Here is a 10,097-nt window from a genome sequence, read left to right as displayed (position 1 = left end):
CCGGCGATTAAACGCTGCGCACGTGTGAACGTAAATACGCCTACGCTCGTGTGACCGCGCCCTAAAGCCCACATATTCCTGGGGATTTTTAAATGAGGGGGGTGATTTTCAAGTGCGTTGGTATCCATAACACGGATGGGAAAATAACCTGCACTTTCTCGCCTCTTTTAGAGCGCATTCAGACGATCATATATCGGCTGTGTTTTCATGGCCAGCCCATATACGCGGTCCCTCTCTGCAGGGGGAGGAAGCTGGGAGAGCCGGGAGCAGTGCTCTGAGCTTCCGCCTCCTGTCCACCCCCTCTCCGCCCCTCGCCACTATTCGCAATGGGAGGGGGCAGGATGGGGCGGAGCTACGCCTGGGAACTTAGCATAAAAAGCAAACGATGATCAGCCTGTATAGACAGGCAATCATTCATCCATGAACGACTGCCTGTTTACTGTAAATAGAGGGGTACGTTCGGAAGCGATCTCTGGCCCGTGCTGCCTCCATTCACGGAGCAATAATTGCTGGGACGAGTCTCGAGTGCTTAAGCACTTAACAATCATCCCGTGTAATCCCTTACAAGATAAAATTCTGCCTGCCTGCATTCACCACTTGGGGGCGCTTACTGCAAATCCACAACGTAATTTTTTTTCTGTCAGTGAATAGAGATTTGTTAAAATTCCATTTAGTAACACTGTACTGTACAAAGTTATGGAAAGTTTGTGCGTAAAACTTCTGCAACTAGTATGCAATGTCTGAAACCAGCTGAGGCATCTCAGTTAGGGTTAAATTAAGATCGCATCACACGGAAATCGTGCGCAATGGGATTTTTAAAATTGCTCCTATAGAAAAAAATGGAAAATATCACCCAAAAAATAGGACATGCTCTGATTTTTCTATCTTGCAGTATCACTACGAGAGAAAACCCACCTATGTAAAAAGACCCATTGCAATTAAGGCCTCCTTCCCACGAACGGATTTCCGCTGCGTAATTCGCGCCGGAAATCCGCTGTGTTGCCCGCAGCTATTAGGTTCTATTGAACCTAATAGCTCAGCGCTCACGGTGCGGAATTCCACCGCGGAATTCCGCACCGTGAAATCTCCCGTCTCACCCGCGGCATGCTCTATTTGCCGCGGGTGTACGCGCAGACGGCTTCCATTGCAGTCAATGGAAGCCGTCTGTTCATGCTATCTTCCGTTGTAGCACAGCGGAAGATAGCGTGAAAACGCTTCCCCGCCCACCACTGCCGCGTCATGTGACACAGCCGGCTGCATCATGTGATGCGGTGGGCGTGTCACATGACACGGCGGAGGTGGGCGGGGAAGCGTCATGCGGAAGCAAGGACGCCGGATCCGCAGGTAAGTCTCCTGGGGGGCGCCGTGACGGGCTCCGCCGCGGAATTTCGCGGCGGAGCCCGTCACGGCCGTGTGCAGCCAGCCTAATGGCTATTATTTTTTGTTAGAGTTTTGTACGTCTCATAGAGCACCAAACCCACGCGATAAAATTGCCCTTGGAAATATGGCCTGAGACCTTATGTACACAAGCATATATCGGCCGCGTTTTCACGGCCGGCCGATATACGCTTCCATCTAAGCAGTTCCCCACTTCCCTCTCCCTCACCGGCTCTCTGCCTCTCTCCTCCACTCCGGTGTTTGCAATGGGAGAGGTCGGGATGGGGTGGAGCTAATCTCCGCTCTGTCTCGCCCACTCGCATTGCTGGCTGTGAACAAGGGAAGGGGGCGCGAGCTTAGCTACACCCCTGCCCTGCCCACTCCCATTGCAAACCGCTCCGGGTGGGGAGGGGAAGGCAGAGAGCCGGTGACTGGGAGGGAAGGGGGAAACTGCTCAGATGGAAGCATATATTGTCCGGCTGTGAAAAAGCTGGCCGATATACGCTTGTATATAGCTCTTAGGGTGCATTTACATGGAGGACTTCCATGCACAATTTCTGAACGTTGTGAGATGCACAGAAATCGCACGTAAAAAGAGACCCATTATTTGCAACATAGAAAAAAACTATTTTTTAGGTGATATTGCCCATTAATTTCTATGGGACCAAAAAAACTGAAATTGCCTCGCATTTGCATGCAGTTGCAATTTTCATGCGCGTGCAATGCGATTTCCCCCCCCCCCCAATGAAATGGCATGCAGTTATTATTCGCATGTGATTTTACATGCATAAAATTCACGTGTGTAAAGGGGCGATGTATTTTTCTTGCAAAATGCATCATAATTGCAGGGAAAATTGTATATTTGCCAGTGTGATATCGGTCCGAGCTTCTTGGACCGTTATTGCACTCACCCGTGTAATTCCAGCCTTGGAGTGAGTGTTTTCCCTTTGGCTAATAGATGAGGTTCCTGCATATAGAGCGTATACCTCTCAATTAAAGGGACATGGTCTGGTATGTTGTGCTGTTTCTGGAACAACAGTATATCTTTTTTTTCTAATCCTGGACAAACCCCTTTAACTCCATGGTCGGGTCAGGATTGAACATGCTGGTCATTTTGGGCACCAATATACAGCAATTTTGGGACATTTAATTATGATGCTACTCGGAGACGATTGTTGCATCTAAATATGTAATAATATCAAAGTATCAGATTAAACCCAAACCTATTCTATCCCCTCGATGTCCAAAAAGATTTCCCATTGAAGCCTTTTCCATTTTGAAGTTTAATTGGGAAACCATGCCAGCATCTAGACTATTGGGAGATGTGGACATATGCTTAACAATACATGCACAATCTGTTGCAGGGTCATGTCTTCATTATACGGGAAATTCACCTCTCCGTGATTTGTGAGAAGATGCCACCAGTACTGGTCCTTGAGCTCAAACCCCTGCTGTTACCTAAATCCAAAGGGCTGCTGAACATTGTGGGTCATTATGTCCAAGAACCATGTCTAGGACACCCTGCAGATGGTATAGTCTGACACCTCAATTGAAGCGAGCGGATATTCTGCTAATCCAAAAGGCCAGGGTATGGCAGAAGGGATTCTGGAATTGGTGCATGGGAAAACTCGCGAGCTTTCACACACTGAGGAGCATGCGCTGAAATGCACTGAAACGCGCTGGAACACAAGCTAGCGTCCGGTTACACGGAGACCGTGGACGTCACTTCCAGACGCTTTGGCACTTTTTTTTACACTCCAAAAGTTCAATTGAAGGCCATATCACTTCTGCTATATATATTTATATCTGTCACATGGACATTATAATTACTGCTTGAAAAGGGGGGCAGCTTAGTCCCAACCCCCCAAAACGCATTGCAGAATACCCCATGTTTTTTATCCACTGATTTTATTTTTCTTTTTATATTTGAATCTTATTTTAATAATTTTATTCATAAATTTTATTTTATTATATTTTTTGGTGTTCCCTCCAATAAACACAATGTCAACATTTCAATACTTGAATTGTTGGTTTCCGTTAGGCCAAGCCACGTTATTTGGATACTGCCTTTCTGGACACAAGGCGTTAATGGAGGTCCTTATGGGACTACATATCTCCCTGGTGAAGTACGGAATATACCATTCAGTCTTCTCAATTACTAATGCGTTTTCCTTCCAAGACTGTTCTTCAGCACTTTGAGAGCCTTTTATTGTTTCTTTATCCTACCTGTTATCCCGGACCACTGGATTGGATCGGATGGCTACAACTGGCGCTCTCCAGGCTGGATGTCCACATTGGACAAGGATCCTTTGCCACCCAATGAGGTTATACATAGAAGGCTATCCAGGCTGTCAAGTGTTGCAGTGCACCCGCAGGCAGAGGGGTGACCCCACTATGCTAGGTGAGTCTGCACATTTACTTTTTTTTTTTTTCATTTGTGGGCACTGGTTTTTTTTAGACATCTAATTGCGCAACCCTTTAAGTAATGGAAGCTTACGATCTTTGGAGCTATCCTTGTTGCATGGTCTATATCAATATATATAAAGGTGAAAGCCCTCACTGACTGACTCGCTCACCCACTGACTCACTCGCTCACTCATTGACTCACTCACTCACTGACTCATCATTAATTCTCTAACTTCCCAGTATCATACAAACATGAAATTTGGCAGGAGCATTCTTTACATCCTAAATAGGAAATGTAAAGGAGTCGCAACTCGATTATTCAATGCTAATTGGAAAAGTAAGTGCACCCCTATGTAATGTAACTTCCCGGTGTCGTACAAACATGAAATTTGGCACGACCATTCTTTAGGTCCTAAATAGGAAAAGTAAAAGGGTCACAACTCGATTATCCAATGCTAATTGCAAAAGTATTGGCACCCCTACGTAATATACCTAATTTAATTCTCTAACTTCCCGATGTCGTACAAATATGAAATTTGGCATGACCATTCATCAGGTCGTAAATAGGAAAAGTAAAGCGGTCACAACTCGATTATTCAATGCTAATTGCAAAAGTATTGGCACACCTACGTAATATACCTAATTTAATTCTCTAACTTCCCGGTGTCATAGAAGCATGAAATTTGGTATGAACATTAGGTAGGCCCTAAATACGAAAAGTAAAGGGTCGCAACTTGAATTTTTCAATTCTAATTGCAAATGTAAGTGCACCCCTATGTAATGTAACTTTCCAGTGTCGTGGAAGCGTGAAATTTGGCATGAGCATTCTTTTGGTCCTAAATAGGAAAAGTAAAGGGGTCACAAATCGATTTAATGCTAATTACAAAAGTAAGGTACCCCTATGCAATGTAACTTCCCGGTGTTGTACGAGCGGGAGGTCCTAAATAGGAAAAGTGAAAGGGTCACAACTTATTATTCAATGCTAGTTGCAAATGTAAGTGCACCCCTATGTAATGTAACTTCCCAGTGTTGTTAACCTGAATATTGAGGAGACATGGGAGCCTTCATGTCTTCTCTGTGGAGTAAGTTTACTCTTTGATTACTATGTTACCAAGCATATGTAGTAGCAGGAGCATTTTCTATTATTTCATCTGCATTTCTTGTGACCGAAGTTTTATGGCCCTGGGTATCTCCGTTGTCGCTCTCCCTGCTCCTCTGACACCTCGCGGGAAACCTAGCTTGCGATTATCTTTGAAGGCCTACTTGGACCTGCGGTGTGGAGGCCTGTCATCTAGAGTCTAGATGGGCCTTCTACACCAGGTGAGTCCACTTCTTCTATACAAGTTTATAGTCTATTAGCTGCATATAGACTCTTCCTTGAAGCACGGGCACAATTATTTACTCCTTTACTGGGATAAATTAGGCGCATCTTGTCTAGTTTTAAGCTAAAAAAATTTAAGACCGCATTAATTAATCTGCCGCATTATATATGGATGTGTAGATTCCTCGAGAACCCATTTCATGTTGTTTCATATTGCTATATAGTATATTCACACTGTGTATTAAATATGTCCGAATAACAGAAAGATGTCCCATTCTGGTAAGATGTAGATTATCACCTCTTCAGAGAGCCTATAGAAGGAAATTACTTTATGGGGTGAAACAAAAGAAAAAACTCTTCCCGAGGCAGACATATGTGGGACTTGCACAGCTGCATAGGGCCCTTGTAGGCAATAGGGCCCGCTCTCACATTAAAAGGAAAATTACACTGCTTCTCATTGTCTGTCACCCTGCATACAAGGGACTACACTAAGGCTAGATGCACACTAGCCATAACTGAAAATTGTGCCCAACATTCTATTGATCATCCGTGAAATGGACAGCAGTTGGACATACCATGAATTTTTTTACACGGACCATCATGTGTGAATAAACTTCCATGCATATAACCTCATGGGCTGTAATGGGGCTGTATGTTGTCTGTGAACAGCACACAGCCCCAAAAACCCTAATGTGCCATGCCAGAGGCCTAAGACCAGGGGCGTAACTATAGAGGGTGCAGGGGATGCGGTTGCACGTGGGCCCAGGAGCCTTAGGGGGCCCATAAGGCCTCTCTTCTTCATATAGGGAGCCCAGTACTATGACTAAAGCATTATAGTTGGTGGATCTGTTACAGGTTTTGCATTGGGACCCAGAAGCTTCAAGTTACGTCTCTGTGCAGCATGGTTTCGGTATGGGTACGGGTACAGATACAGATAGGGGGGGGGGCAGCTCACGTTTTGCATCAGGGCCCCTGAGCCTTTAGTTACGCCCCTGCCTAAGACTATGTAAATATGTAATGTATATGTTGCATATTTCTGCCATGGATATGCCTGTGGAAAATGCGCAGCATATCACTGTACAATAAAAATGGATGAGACCCAAAGAAATATCATCCATGCTTAGTACTAATCTGCAACATGACTTGCCATGTGTAGCAGGAAAAATCTGCACGAAATCCGTTTACAAATTGACATGATGCGATTGTCAATGTACAGTGGATATAAAGTCTACGCAAGATTTCAGCTTGTTTTTCAATGTAATTGTACAGATAACGGATCACACTGAAGGCGGAAATAAATCTGAAATGATTCGTCTTTGTCAGTTTTTTTTAACATGATGACTACCTGGCATTTTAGCAGGGGTGTGCAGACTTTTTATATCCACTGTATGCTACAGATTCTCACAGTGGATTTCTCCCTTTGCGATGGATGTGTTTTTTGGCACTCCAGATCTCCAATAGGTTCGCTACAGATTTTTTCTCATCGGGAAGCACGCTAAGGCCGGTTTCACACGAGCGATAAAATCGTGCCATTTTCACGCGATGCGAGAGTGAGTTAAAATGCAGAATTATGAAACCAATGATTTTCAATGGTTTCTTTCCCATTTGTGATGTTGTGATTAAAAAATAAATAAAAAATTGCAGCATATCCTATCTTTCTACGTTTTGCTTTTTTTTTATCACCCATGTTTTCCCCATGGAGCCTCCTTGTTTTTGCATCGCAACGCACGAACTTGCAATTTTTGTGCAATGCTTTTTTAACATTGCTCTTATTGGCTTTTCGTTCAATAAAATTGTGCAATTTTATCGCAGGTGGGAGCAGTGCGATGTCAGATTATTCTCAGGAAACCGCATCCTTGACGCTCAAAAATTGCATGAACGAAGACTCAATTTTGCTGTGATTTTCTCGCGGCGATATCGCGATTGCCAGTGTGAAGGAACCCTAAGGTTGGCTTCACACAGGCAAGAAATGAGGCCATACACATGAGCAATGTCTTCCTGCATAGCACCGCGATGCCATGCAAGAAATAAATCATGGCATGTTCTATCTTGCTGCGTGCTCTCGCCTCACAACATCAATTGTTTACAATGGAGCCGGCAGCAGCATCGCCAGTACCATTGAAAGCAATAGGAGAAACTCTACAATCCTCCCGCCATGGCTGAGAGCTGCGGCAGGGGATTCCCTTCATGCCCGAAGTGATGCAAGGCTGTTTTGACATGAAAACGCCTCACAACCTCAGCGATTTCACATGGCGGGGAGCGTGATATGGGGGTGGGATTCACGGCCCTTATATTGCGCTTGCCCGTGTGAAGTTAGTCTAAGGGTTTGCTGCCTTTACCAATCCATCACTGGTATACCAATATACATTACAGCCATTTGGGGACAGTCGCAGATTGGCCAACTATAACACTACTCAGAGAGGATTTCATGCACCTGAATCGGTGGATTGGCACACCAATGATGGATTTTTATAGAAAGCCCTCACTTTTATTGGATTGGCTTGGGGCCCTCAGTTTGTGTTCACCTTTACCTGCTCCAACCAACTGCAATCAATCACAACTAGAGATGAGCGAGCACGCTCGGATAAGTCAGTTACTCGAGCGAGCCTCGCTCTTCTCGAGTAACTGCATTCTTGTCTGAGCGTGCTCGGGGGGTGGTGGGCGTCAGAGGGGGAGAGAGTGAGAGAGATCTCTCTCTTTCCCCCGCGATACCCCCCGCTGCCCTCCCGAGCACGCTCGGACAAGAATGCAGTTACTCGAGAAGAGCGAGGCTCACTCAAGTAACTGACTTATCCAAGCGTGCTCGGTCATTCCTAATCACAACCTTTTCTGCCATGATTAATGACTTACATACCATAGTTCATTCTGCACTGTGTCTTTCTTGGAAGACTTTACCGGATGCAGTTGATAGCCTGCACCATTATTATGTTTGATCCCTAACAGTGGCCATTGTTTTAGAAATCATGACATCACTTTCCATTGATGAACCCCCTACAGGAGATTGTTAATGGCCAAACGTCCAACCTGTTGAATGGAAATGAATTAAATCCTTATTTTTTTCATTAGGTCACACGATGCATATTAAGTCACATGCTCAACTCTTTCCTGCTCCATGTGGAACTTGACCATGCATACCAAACAACTAGTAGTTGGACAGGGAAAGGTAATAAACCTTAGACTGATATGTCTCTTGAGATATCTTGGACCTAACAACCATGAGTTGCTACGAAGTAGAAAACCATAATGTAACAGTCACTATCTAGAGGACACAGAGCTGTTACCTTGTGATGATTTTTCATGTGTACTTGAACTACTCTTGTTCAGGACACTTCATATACAGTATAACATACTCACAGATGAAGTGGGCAGGGTACTTTTACATACACTATCAAATGTATTTGGACCCCCATATCAGTAGAATGGATTGTATATTATTAGCATGTCATGCCTCCTAAACCTGAATATGTTATGCCAACAGTAAATACGGCGGAGAATCCGTTATGGTCTGTGGGCATTATACGTGGCATGGTCTCGGTCCATTGGTTGTAGCAGCAAGAACCATGAACACGGAGGTGGAACCTGATATTCTAGACAATAATGTACTGCTGACAACGTGGTAATACTCTGGGAATGGTCAGCCATACTTCCAACAAGACAACACAACGTGTCACAAATCCAGCGCTGTTTTGTTGGTTTCTGGATATGGATGCTTTACGATCGGTCTGGCTGCACAGAGTTCCCTCCCTGAACCCTACTGGACATCTATGGGATGAACTGGAAGGAAATATGAACAACATCCATCTTCTTTGAGAGAACTCACCAGACCTTTGCAGGATGAATGAAGGGAAATACCAGCTGAAGTGTATTAGACGCTAGTAGAAAGTATGCAGAGGAGAGTATCTGATATCATTAGGGCCAAAGGAGCCCCACTAAATATTAACATTTGGAAATAAATACTACTTTTTATTCTTGAAAATTACTTTTGGTAGGATGGTTTACTCTTCTATGGGGATGGTATGTGTACTTATGAATCTATGTACCAGTTCCATGGCTCTTTATCCACGGATGGCCACATTTCATTAGTGCATACACGATAGAACATCTCAGCCTATATTTCTAGAAAGCTCCTTTAAATATCTGCATCATATGCTATAATACAGTAGTGATCCAGTTTACATGCCATTGGGATTAGAAGGTTTGCTTTCCAGGTTTTGCACAGTGTGCTGGGTATTACTAAAATGCATATATACCATCATACTGGTATTCAGTGCTGTTATGTTCCTCCTTAACAATGTCTGGACCTGGCGTGTTGTTCTCCTAAATAATGCAGCGTGTTCATGACATACTCAGTACTTCTATACAGTACAATGTCTTCATTATCAATGCCTATAGATACTCAGTACCACTATGCGGTACGGCCAGTCTAGTGGTTGGAGGATGCTATCGGCTCTGCAGAACGCCCTTGGAAGACGAATGCATTTTCAGCAGAATAATTAAGTTAATTAACAAATTCGCATGCATATTCATCGCCTATTAATGTGTTCTCAGCTCAGCTTGACGAACGTTTTGGTTATAACCAGCTCATTAACATACTGAAATCTGCAGCTATCCAAAAAAATACAAGGGAGGGGGGGTTGAGAAGGTAGGAACATACAGAGACAGAGCAATGTGCACATGCATGGCACACGTGTGCATCTGGGCATACAGTAGAGAAGATGTACCATGGTTCACAATGTTTGACTTTATTAGTGTAGAAATGTCTTCATTATCTCTGAACTGGTTCTCTCCGTGTCTTTCTATCTCCATCTCTCTCTCTCCCTCCTTTCCTCTCTCTCTCTCTTCCATATTGCCCTCTTGGGGGAAACCTTGGAATCTCTGCCAACTTCGCTCTCTCGCTCCATACTGTCATATGTTCCACTATTGCCTCTTTCTCGTCTCTCTCTAACAGTTAAAGTCTGACTGTCTCTAGCTCTTTTCATTCGTGTCATAAACT

The 10,097-nt window shown here is 44.2% G+C and overlaps 1 long non-coding RNA gene across 1 annotated transcript; it reads left to right on the top strand.

Annotated features, from left to right (window-relative positions):
* Positions 1–5,034: 5,034 nt before the first annotated feature.
* Positions 5,035–9,012, top strand: LOC136588245 (uncharacterized). The gene is made up of 3 exons (XR_010787559.1): positions 5,035–5,103; positions 8,171–8,267; positions 8,583–9,012. It is a non-coding gene; the product is annotated as an uncharacterized lncRNA (long non-coding RNA).
* The last annotated feature ends 1,085 nt before the right edge of the window (positions 9,013–10,097 follow it).

Source organism: Eleutherodactylus coqui, chromosome 13 (genome assembly GCF_035609145.1).
Source record: "Eleutherodactylus coqui strain aEleCoq1 chromosome 13, aEleCoq1.hap1, whole genome shotgun sequence".
NCBI lineage: Eukaryota > Metazoa > Chordata > Amphibia > Anura > Eleutherodactylidae > Eleutherodactylus > Eleutherodactylus coqui.
Note: the sequence above shows the minus strand (reverse complement) of the source record. Positions and strands in the feature narration are given on the sequence as shown.